This window comes from Chiloscyllium plagiosum, unplaced genomic scaffold, assembly GCF_037043375.1.
Source record: "Chiloscyllium plagiosum isolate Xiang-an unplaced genomic scaffold, Cpla_swu_hap1 HiC_scaffold_16, whole genome shotgun sequence".
Lineage (NCBI taxonomy): Eukaryota > Metazoa > Chordata > Chondrichthyes > Orectolobiformes > Hemiscylliidae > Chiloscyllium > Chiloscyllium plagiosum.
Window position 1 is genome coordinate 89,038,238 of NW_028270154.1, and position 12,332 is coordinate 89,050,569.

The following is a 12,332-nucleotide window of genomic DNA, read 5'->3' on the forward strand; positions in this document are numbered from 1 at the left end:
AGAGACCAGGGGTATACTGCTCCAGCTTAGAGTCATACCTGGTAGAAAGGAAGGTGTTTGTGTTTGTTGGAGGTGAATCATCTCAGCCCCAGGACAACAGTAGGGTTCCTTACAGTGGTGTCCAAAGCCCAACCATCTTCAACTGCTTCATCAATGACTTTCTCTGCACCAATGATCACACAATGTTCATTCACAATACAGACACTAACACCGGCCATGTCCATGTGCAACAACAAGATCCTGGTGCAGTCCGATGTTCTGCAGCAATACATCCAGACTTCATCAACCACCCCTTCCAAACCCACATAACCTACCATTCAGCAGGAGATGTCCAGTAGCTCTAAGGTCCTCAAAGCATTAGTCAACTAATCAAATAAGCTCATAAAGGCACTTCTTGTTGCAACCCTTCATTGTTTGTGAACTTTTAGTCACCCCGCTGGATGCCTTGACCCTCACAAACTGATTCATGGAAACCATCTGGGACTGACTCAAAATATTTACAATAAATACTGAATCCACAGGCATAATGGACTTGACCAAAGGCCCAGACTCAGACGAGAAACAACACAGACCGCAACATGTGAGGGACTTTTGCTTTGTAAGAGGTCACAGATGAAAGCATGAGCAAACCTTGTTAAAACTGAGTTCTCAGTGGAATAGAGCCCAATACTCTTGGATTTGGACAGATTATGATGTGCCTGTGTCTAATTTTGTTTCATTACCAGCTAACTGGATTCCCACATTCCTGTCTGACCACTTCCAGCTGGTTTACAGAAACATTATGTGTTTGGCTTCAACTTGCTGCTGGTGAGTGTTATCCTTGACTGTCAACAAACACAGTTAATATTTTTTAACACTGACCTTTTATAAACATGACATATGTTCAGGAAGAAAATAATTCAGAGTCACCGTGACAGGGCAGAGTGCTGGAAGTAATTGGTTCAATATTTCGAAGTGCCAGCACTGATAGACTGGGGGAAATCTCTCCTTTACTGGAAGATTAGATAGCACCTAATGCATAAGTCACATGTTCTCATAGTTTAACAGCTCCTTCCTCATTGGGAAGTTCATGTACCAAGTATCTGAGGGTATGTCCTTTTTCTCATGAAGGCAATGTGCTTAAAGTATACTTAGGGGTTATAGTTGTCTCACCAGGAATCCCGTCATGCCTCTACTTCTGTAATGGTATAGCTTCCATGGAAATCTATCAGCGATGGCCCTTGACTGGTAGGAGTTCTGTCAGTGGGCTTTCTGGAACTGGTGTGGTGTTCTGGGAAATTACCTGGGAGGCCAGTGCTGGTCAAAGCCAAGAGTAACCTTGTCCATGTTTGATCAGGATGTTTCGTTGTCCCTTTTTAACCAGGAGGTTTTCTTACCCACGTTTGACCGAGACTACTGTGAGCAGTTTTGGTCTCCTCACTTAAGGGGAGAGATCATTTCATTGGAGGCAGTTCAGAGAAGCTTCACTGGGATGATCCTGGTATGGAGGGATTGTCTTACGAGCAAAGGGTAAGCAGGCTGGAACTCTACTCACTGGAGTGGAGAAGACTGTGAGGTGATCTCATTGAAACATATCAGATTGTTAAGGGGCTTGACAGGGTCAATGCTGAGAGGATGTTTCCCCTCATGGGAGAGTCTAGGACCAGAGGGTATAGTCTCAGAGTAAAGGGACACCAAGGTAAGACTGAGCTGAGGAGGAATTTCTTCTCTCTCAGAGTTGGGTGCCTTTGGAACTCCTGGCCTCAGAAAGCTGTGGGGGCTGAGTCCTTGTGTATATTTAAGGCTGAGGTAGATAGATTCTGGATCAGACTGGGGATCAAGAGATATGAGGAAAGGGCAGGACAGTGGAAGTGAGGAATGTCGGATCAGCCATGGTCTTATTGAATGGGGGAGCAGGCTCAACGGGTTGAATAGCCTCCTCCTGTTCCTGTTCGTTATAGTCTTGCGGTTTCCTCAGTTTCCAATATGTAAGTGACTTGTACACATCGCTAGTCAAAACAATCCTGCTTTTAATCATCTATTTGGTATAGCTTGTGGTACTGTAAATGATATTAGCCTGATTATTGATGAGATTGGGAATCGGTTTACTGCTTTATCATCACAAAGGCCCAAAGCATCTGCTCTCTGGATCAGTCGAGAGAGAAGTACAACTCAAGCTGTATGTTCAAAACCAATCGGCTTTCCTGAGCCATACACCTCGGTGGGAATGTGGGCAATTCCCCAGGGATCTTCTGCAAAATGATTAAGGGCAAAAGAGTGACTAAGGAGAGAATCGGGTCCTTTAAAGATCAATGAGGCTGTCTTTATGTGGAACCACAAAAAGATGGGTGAGATACTAAACGAAGATTTCACATCAGTATTTACTCTGGAGAAGGACGTGGAAGCTAGTGAATTTGGGGAAATAAATACTGATATCTTGAAAAGAGTTCATATTACAGAAGAGGGTAGGCTGGAGGTCTTAAAATACATAATGGTAGATAAATCCTCAGGACCTGATAAGATATTTCCTCGAACACTGTGGGAAGCTAGGGAAGAGATTGCTGAGCCCTTTGCTGAGATATTTGTATCATCAACAGCCACAGTTAAGGTGTTGGAAGACTGAAGGGGGATTAATGTGGTGCCATCATTGAAGAAAGGTGGTCAGGACAAGCTGGGGATTTATGGCTCGGTGAGCCTTGTGTCAGTGATGGGTAAGTAGTTGGAGGGGATTCCGAGGGACAGGATTTACATGCATTGGGGAAGACAAGGATGGATTAGAGACAGTCAACGTGGCTTTGTGCTTGGGAAATCATGTCTCACAAACTTGATTGAGCTTTTAGAAGAGGTGACAATGAAGATTTATGAAAGCAGAACTGTGGAAATTGTCTATATGGACTTTAGCAAGATGTTCAACAAGGTTCCGCATGGTAAACTGGTTAGTAAGGTTTGGTCATCTGGGATCCAGGGGGAGCCAGCCAATTTGACACAAAATTGGCTTGAAAGTAGGACACAGAGGATGGTGGTGGAGGGCTGCTTTTCAGACTGGAGGCCTGTGACCAGCAGTCTGCCACAAGGATTGGTCCACTGCTTTTCATCATTTATATAAATGATTTGAATGTGAGCACAGGAGGTATAGTTAGGAAGTTTGCAGGTGAGACCAAAATAGGTGGTGTAGTGGCCAGTGAAGAATGTCACCTCAGAGCACAATGGGACATTGATCAGATGGGGCAACAGATTGACGAATGGCAGATGGAGATTAATTAAGATAAAGGTGAAGTATTGCATTTTGAAAACACAAATCAGGGCAGGACTTATACACTTAATGGTAGAGCCTTGGGCAGTGTTGTTAAACGAAAGGAACTAGGGGTGCAGTTACAGAGGTCCTTGAAGGTGGAGTTGCAGATAGATGGGATAGTGAAGAAGGCATTTGGTAGCATGGCTTCGTTGGTCTATTTGGACCCAAAACATTAACTCTGATTTCTCTCCACAGATGCTGCCAGACCTGCTGAGCTTTTCCAGCAATTTCTGTTTCTGTTTCTGATTTCCAGCATCCGCAGTTCTCTTAGTTTTGAATCTATATTGTGGATTAGTTTTCAGGGAATATGAGATCAGATGAGCTCCATATCGATAGTCATCAGGATTATAATTGTCAAAAAAACTGTAGGCACTGAGGGCGTGGGTTCACAAGAGGGTGGTGCAAGCTGCTTAGGGACAGATAGCAGGATGGTCAATCCCACTCTCAGCAACTTACACTGCTCCAGAATCACTTCAGTGATCTCACAAGGCACACCAACACAAGTCTAAATATTGAGGCCAAAGTTAAAAATCACACAACACCAGGTTACACTCCAACAGGTTTAATTGGAAACACTGGCTTTCATAGCGCTGCTCCTTCATCAGGTGGTTGCCATCAGGTGGCCCTCCGAAAGCCAGTGCTTCCAATTAAACCTGTTGCAGTGTAACCTGGTGTTGTGTGATTTTTAACTTTGTCCACCCCAGTCCAACACCAGCATTTCCAAATCATATTGAGGCCAACACCTTCTTCATCCAACATGATCCTGTAACCTCAGACTGCCAGCTACAAGGGTTGCAGCTAGTCCTCAAGAACAGGTGAATTAAAGGGATTGTGCCCCTCTGCATCCCATTATCAAGGCATTGACGCGATTTTAAAGGGAAATATTCCTATAGCAATTCACGTGTCCTTAACAATGTTGCCTTTTACACATCTGCAGGGAGCAAAATGTGGAGACATCAGTTTAGAACATAAGAACATGGGAACTAGGGGCAGATTCCTGAAGAAGGGCTCATGCCCGAAACGTTGATTCTCCTGCTCCTTGGATGCTGCCTGACCTGCTGCGCTTTTCCAGCAACACATTTTCAGCTCTGATCTCCAGCATTTGCAGTCCTCACTTTCTCCCAGGGGCAGGAGTATGCCATTTGGCCCATCTCGCCTGCTCCCCCATTCAATAAGATCATGGTTGATCTTTTCATGGACTCAGCCCCAACTACTGTAACCCTTAATCTCTTTACTGTTCAAAACAAAATCTATCTTAGCTTGAAAAACATTTACTGAGGAAGCCTCAACTACTTCACTGGGCAGGGAATTCCATGGACTTACAACCCTCGGGGTGAAGAAGTTCCTTCTCAATTCAGTCCTAAATCTGCTCCCCCTAATTTTGAGGCTATGACCTCTTGTCCTAGTTTCACCTGCTAATGGAAACATTCTCTCTACATCTATCTTATCGATTCCCTTCATAATTTTATATGTTTCTATAAGATCCTCCCTCATTCTTCTGAATTCCAATGAATATAATCCCAACCCAACTCAGTGTCTCCTCATAAGCCAACCCCCTCAACTCAGGAATCAACCGAATGAACTTCCTCTGCATCCCCTCCATTGCCAGTACATCCTTTCTCAGGTAAGGAGACCAAAACTGTACACAGTGCTCCAGGTGTGGCCTCACCAGCTCCCTGTACAGCTACAACATTACCTCCCTGCTTTTAAACTCAATCCCTTTAGCAATGAAGGACAAAATTCCATTTGCCTTCCTAATTACCTGTTGTACCTGCAGACCAACCGTCTGTGATTCATACACAAGGACACCCAGGTCCCTCTGCACAGCAGTTTGCTGCAACTTTTTACCATTTAAGTAATAATCCTTGTTACTCTTATTCCTACCAAAATGGATGACTTCACATTTATCTACACTGTAGTCCATCTGCCAGACTTTTGCCCACTCACTTAAACTATCTCTGCCCCTTTGTAAAGTTTCACAGTCCTCTGTACACTTTGCTCTGCCACTCCTCTTACTGTCATCTGCAAATGTTGCCACACTACACCTGGTCCCCAACTCCAAACCATCTATGTAAATTGTAAATAATTGCGGTCCCAACACTGATTCCTGAGGCACACCACTAGTTACTGATTGCCAACCAAAATAGCACTCATTTATCTCCATTCTCTGCTTCCTGTTCATTAACCAATCCTCTATCCATGCTAATACATTGCCTGTAATGCCATGTATCTTTATCTTGTGCAGCGGACTTTTTTGTGCGGTACCTTGTCAAATGCCTTTTGGAAATCTAGGTACACTGTATCCACTGCATCCCCATGGTACCCCATGCTCATAATTCCACAGAATTCCAAAAGATTAGTTAAGCATGACCTGCCCTTCATGAACCCATGCTACATCTGCCCAGTGGAGCAATTTCTACCAATATGCCTTGCTATTTCTTCCTTGATAATAGACTCAAGCATTTTCCCCACAACAGAAGTTAAACTAACCGGTCTATAGTTCCCCGTCTTTTGTCTACCTCCCTTTTTAAACAGTGATGTCACATTTGCTGTTTTCCAAACTGCTGGGACTGCCCCAGAGTTCAATGAATTTTGGAAAATTACCACAAATACATTTGCTATTTCTCCCAACATCTCTTTTAGTACACTGGGATGTATTCCACCAGGGCCAGGAGACGTATTTATCTTTAGCTCCATTAGCCTGCCCGACACTAGCTCTTCGGTAATAATGATTGTTTCCAAGTCCTCACCTACCCTCATCTCTTTGTGACTTACTGGCATGTTATTATTGCCCTCTACTGTGAAGACCTGTTCAATGCCTCAGCCATTTCATCGTACCCCATGACTAAATGCCCCTTCTCATCCTCTAAAGGACCAACGTTTACTTTAGCCACTCTTTTTCATTTTATATATTTATAGAAACTTTTGCTATCTTGTCTTATATTCTGAGCTAGTGTTTTCTCATACTCTATCTTACTTTTCATTATAGCTCTTCCTGTTGACCTTTAAAGTCTTTTCCAATCTTTTAGTTTCCTGTGGATCTTGGCCACCTTGTATGCCTTCTCTTTCAATTTGATAGCCCCTTATTTCCTTAGACACCCATGGCAGATTACCCCTCCTCTTACAGTCTTTCCTTCTCACTGGAATATACTTTTGCTGAGCACTTTGAAAAACCACTTTGAAAGTCCTCCACTGTTTGTCAATTGTCCCACCATAAAGTCTTTTCTTTCCAGTCTACTTTAGCCAGGTTCTCCCTCATTCTATTGTAGTCTCCCTTATTAAACACAGGCCCCCAGTATTGGATTTTGTCTTCACATTCTCCATCTGTATCCTAAATTCAACCATACTGTGATCACTCCTTCCAAGAGGATCTCTAACTGTGAGGTCATTAATTATTTCTGTCTCATTACACAGGACCAGATCTAGGATAGCTTGCTCCTCATCAGTTCCATTACATACTGTTCAAGAAAACTATCACAGATAAACTTATAGAACATAGAACATTACAGCGTAATACAGGCCCTTCAGCCCTCGATGTTGCACCGACCTGTGGAACCAATCTGGAGCCCATCTAACCTACACTATTCCATTCTTGTCCATATGCCTATCCAATGACCATTTAAATGCCCTGAAAGTTGGTGATTCTACTACTGTTGCAGGCAGTGCGTTCCACGCCCCTACTACTCTCTGAATAAAGAAACTACCACTGACATCTGTCCTATATGTACTAATTTAAAGCTACGTCAGCTCGTGATAGCCATTGCCATCTGAGGAAAAAGGTTCTCACAGTCCACCCTCTCTAACTCTTTGATTATCTTATATGTCTCAATTAAGTCACCTCTCAACCTTCTTCTCTCTATTGAAAACAGCCTCAAGTCCCTCAGACTTTCCACATAAGACCTTCCCTCCATGCCAGGCAACATCCTAGTTAATCTCTTCTGAACCCTTTCCAAAGCTTCCACATCCTTCCTATAATGCGGTGACCAGAACTGTATGCAATACTCCAAGTGCAGCCGCACCAGAGTTTTGTACAGCTGCAGCATGACCTTGTGGCTCTGAAACTCAATCCCTCTACCAATAAAAGCTAACACACCATTTGCCTTCTTAACAACCCTATCAACCTGGGTGGCAACTTTCAAGGATCAATGTACCTGGACATCGAGATCCGTCTGCTCATCTAAACTACCAAGAATCTACCAAGAGCCCAGTACTCTACATTCTGGCTACTCCTTCCAAAGTGAATCACTTCACACTTTCGTGCATTAAACTCCATTTGCCATCTCTCAGCTCTGCAGCTTATCTACGTCCCTCTGTAACCTACAGCATCCTTCGGCACTGTGCACAACTGCACTGACCTTAGTGTCATCCACAAATTTACTAACCCCTTCTTCTATGCCCTCATCCAGGTCATTTACAAAAATGACAAACAGCAATGGCCCCAAAACAGATCCTTGCAGTACACCATTCGTAACTGAACTCCAGGATGAATATTTCCCATCAACCACCATCCTCTGTCTTCTTACAACTAGCCAACTTCTGATCCAAACCGTTAAATCACCCTCAATCCCATGTTTCTGTATTTTGTGCAATTGCCTACCGTGGAGAACCTTATCAAACACCTTGCTGAAATCCATATGCACCACATCAATCCCTTTACCCTCATCCACCTGTTTGATCACCTTCTCAAAGAACTCAATAAGTTTTGTGAGGCACAACCTACTCTTCACAAAATGGTGTTGACAATCCCTAAACAACTTATTCTTCTCTAGCTGATTATAAATCCTATCTCTTACAACTCTTTCCAACACTTTACCCACAACCGAAGTAAGGCTCACTGGTCTATAATTACCAGGGTTGTCTCCACTCCCCTTCTTGAACAAGGAAACAACATTTGCTATTCTCCAATCTTCTGGCACTATTCCTGTAGACAATGATAACATAAAGATCAAAGCCAAAGGCTCTGCAATATCCACCCTGGCTTCCTAGAGAATCCTAGGGTAAATCCCATCTGGTGCAGGGGACTTATCAATTTTTGTACTTTCCAAAATTACTAACACCTCCTCCTTGCTAATGTCAATTCCATCTAGTCTAGTAGCCTGTATCTCAGTATTCTCCTCAACCACATTGTCTTTTCGAGTATGAATACTGACGAAAAATATTCATTTAGTGCTTCCCCTATCTCCTCTGACTCCCTCAGCCTTTCCTCATAAGACCTTCCCTCCATTCCGGGAGACATCCTGGTAAATCTCCTTTGAATCCTTTCCACTGAAACCCTGAACACTTTCCCACTACTATCCTTGACAGGCCCTAATCTTACTCTCGTCATTCTTTTATTCTTGATATGCCTATAGAAAGCCTTAGGGTTTTCCTTGATCCTATCCACCAATGACTTCTCAGGTCCCCTCCTGGCTCTCCTTAGCTCTGTCTTTAGGTCTTTCCTGGCTAACCTGTAACTCTCAAGCCCCCTAACTGAGCCTTCACGTTTCATCCTAACATAAACCTTCTTCTTTCTCTTGACAAGAGATTCACCTTCCTCAGTAAACCATGGCTCCCACGCTTGACAACATCCTCCCTGCCTGACTGGTAGCTGTTCCTTGAATAAGCTCCACATTTGAATTGTGTCCATCCCCTGCAGTTTCCTTCCCCGTCCTATGCTTCCTAAATCTTGCCTAATTGCCTCGTAATTGCCTTTCTCCCAGCTACAACTCTTGCCCTGCAGCATATACCTATCCCTTTCCATCGCTAAAGTAAACATAACTGAATTGTGGTCATGATCACCAAAATGCACACCAACTCCAAATCTAACACCTGGCCGGGTTCATTAGCCAGTACCAAATCTAATGTGGCCCCGCCCCTTGTTGACCTGTCTACATACTGTGTTAGGAAACCCTCCTGCACACATTGGACAAAAACTGACCCATCTAAAGTACTTGAACTATAGTATTTCCAGTCAATATTTAGAAAGTTAAAGTCTCCCATATCAACTACCCTGTCACTCTCGCTCCTATCGAAGATCATCTTTGCTATCCTATCCTCTACCTCTCTGGAGCTAGTTGGGGGCCTGTAGAAAACTCCCAACAGGGTGACCTCTCCTTTCCTGTTTCTAATCTCAGCCCATACTACCTCAGTAGATGAGTCCTCAAACATCCCTTCTGCAACAATAATAATATCCTTGACTAACAATGCCACACCTCCCCCTCTTTTACCATTTTCTTTGTTCTTACTGAAACATCTAAATCCTGGAACCTACAATAACCATTCCTGCCCCTGCTCTACCCATGTCCCTGAAATGGCCACAACATCGAAGTCCCAGGTATTGACCCATGCTGCAAGTTCACCACCTTATTCCGGATGCTCCTGGTGTTGAAGTAGACACACTTCAAGCCATCTTCTTGCTTGCCGGTGCCATCTTGCAATCGTGAAATCTTAGTTCTGACTTCACTACTCTCATCCTCCCGTATACTCGGACTACAATTTTGGTTTCCATCCCCCTGCTCAATGAACTCTTCCTCAAGGCTACCCTGCCTGATCTGGTTCAACCAATCGCTCTGTAGATTAAATTCCCCCATGATAATTGCCACACCATTTTTACAGGCATCAGTTATTTCCTTGTTTATTGCCCGCCCCAATGTGATGTTATTATTTGGTGGCCTATAGACTACACCTATCAGTAACGTTTTCTTCTTAGAATTTCTACTTTGCACTCAAATAGATTCAACCTTATTCTCCATAGGACCTATATCATCTCTCAGCACTGCCCTGCTGTCATCCTTAAATATCAGAGCTACACCACCTCCCTTACCTTCTTGTCTGTCCTTTCGAATAGTCTGATACTCCTGGATATTTAACTCCCAATTATGATCATCCTGTAACCATGTCTCCATAATGGCTACTAAACCATATTCATGCATGATGATTTGTGGCGTTAAGTCATCTACCTTGTTATGAATTTTGCGAGCATTCAGGTAAAGTACCCTTATGCTAGCTTTTGTACCCTCGGTATGAATTCCAACATCTCCAATAATAATATCTCCTGAGTTCTCCTTCCTTTTGACTTCTTTCATAGTCTGCCTTGTAGTTAAATCCTCCTGCACACACGCTAACCTGCTGCTTACCTATTCATTTACCATCGCACTTCCTGTCGTTTTCCCTTTCCCTTCCCCCGACTCGCTAGTTTAAAGTCCTAATGACCCTCTATTTCTCTTTTACGCTAGAACACTGGTTCCACATCGGTTCAGGTGGAAACCATCCCACTGGTACAGATCCCCCCAGTTCCAAAACTAATGCCAATGCCCCATTAAATGGAACCCCTCTTTCCCACATCCCTTCCTCAGCTGCATGTTTACTTCTCTAATTTTCTTATCCCTACGCCATAATTAGCCATAACTTATCATTAATAAATTCAGAAGAGAATTCAGGTGAAACATCTTTACGTGGAATGGGTTAAAATGTGGACGTTGTTACCACAAGAAGTAGTCAAGATAGGCAGAAAAGATGCATTCAGGAGGAGGCTACATAATCATATGAGGAAGAAAGATTGGAGGGTTATACTGGGAGGATTCGATAAGGAGGGATTGAAGGTTTAGCTCTCAATCCAGCAAAACCAAGGAACTCATTATTAACTTTTGGCAACATGTTACTCATGTGCCTCTACACATTAACAGCACAGAGGTGGAACAAGTGGAGAGTGTCAAGTTCCTGGGTGTGGTCATCCACAACAAGCTTTCTTGGACTCTTCATGTGGGCACACTGGTTACAAAGGCCCAACAACATCTCTTCTTCCTCAGGCAGCTGAGGAGATTTGGCATGATGGTGAATACCTTGCCAACATTTATAGTTGCGCCATCGAGAGCACTCTGTCTGGATGTATCACTACCTGGTACGGCAACTGTACCATTCAAGATCGGAGAAGGTTACAGAGAGTGGTGAACTCGGCCCGGACAATCACAAAGGCCAACCTCCCATCGATAGAATCCACCTACCAGGCCCGCTGTCAAGGAAAGGCCACCAGCATTCTCAAAGATCCATCCCACCCTGGCAATGTTTTTCTACAACCTTTACCATCGGGGAGAAGGTACAGAAGCCTGAACACACACAGACCAGCCGGTTTCAAAACAGTTTCTACCTGACTGTTGTTAGAATACTGAATGGACCCTCAAATTCTTAACATTCACATGTACCTGTGTTTTTGTTTTTGCTGCTGTTTACCTATAATTACTTATCTATGCTACTTAACTCTGTGATCTGTCTGTATTGCTCACAAGACAGAGCTTTTCACTGTGCACATGACAATAAATTCAATTCAATTTAATTTGGTTAGATGTAGTGGGAAACAGAATGGACTCGCTGAGCAGAGAAGCTGTTGCTGTGCTTCCAGATGGGGTGAGAATGGAAAAGATTCAATTAAAACCCAAAAAACTCCCACTGAACGCAGTTTCAGTCTAATGAACTTTCTCAACCTATTGTGAAACTGCCACAACTCAGCAATTATTTCTGCAAGGGCAAAATGTCCCAGGGAACGGCAGAACAAACTTGGATGTGGTTCACGTTATAGGGAGTGCTTTGCAGGAAGAGGTTAACCACAATACCTCCACTGGGGGAACGTAGCCAGGACCGCAGCTTGGACTGTTCTCACTTCCTCACTAACTGCATCAGCACACTTTAGAAGCACCAGCAGCAGTAAAAGAAGTTACTGATTCAAACTCAGTCATTGGATTAAACATTAAGGGCGAATTTTCCCCATTGTCAGGTTCAAGGGGAGGTCAGAATCGAAAAGTGTGTTGCTGGAAAAGCACAGCAGTCAGGCAGCATCCGAGGAGCAGGAGAATTCCTGGTGAAGGGTTTATGCCCGAAACGTCGATTCTCCTGCTCCTCGGATGCTGCCTGATCGGCTGTGCTTTTCCAGCACCACACTCTTGATTGTGATCCCCACCATCTGCAGTCCTCACTTTCTCCTAAATGGAAAAGCACAGCAGGTCAGGCAGCATCCGAGGAGCAGGAGAGTCAATGTTTCAGGCATAAGCTCTTCATCATTCCTGGCTTTCGACTGTGATCTCCA